Source organism: Penaeus monodon, chromosome 15 (assembly GCF_015228065.2).
Source record: "Penaeus monodon isolate SGIC_2016 chromosome 15, NSTDA_Pmon_1, whole genome shotgun sequence".
NCBI lineage: Eukaryota > Metazoa > Arthropoda > Malacostraca > Decapoda > Penaeidae > Penaeus > Penaeus monodon.
In genome coordinates, this window is record NC_051400.1 from 1,461,812 (window position 1) to 1,462,063 (window position 252).

Here is a 252-nt window from a genome sequence, read left to right on the forward strand (position 1 = left end):
CAGTCAGTCACCTCACTTGATGTCACTAAATGATGGCACAGCAAAAGGCAATACTACAATCATACCACATTGCTAATCTCTGTTAATTGTTTAATGTTAACCTCATTACTACCCTTATTTACTACCGTCAGTGTTAATTGTTTTCCAAAGAAGGCGAATCTGTGCGTGAAAAATAATTAGAAGTTAAATTGCACTTGATAATGTGAGATTATTAACGTGTTTTATCGTTATATTCTGTTAGTGGGTTTGGTG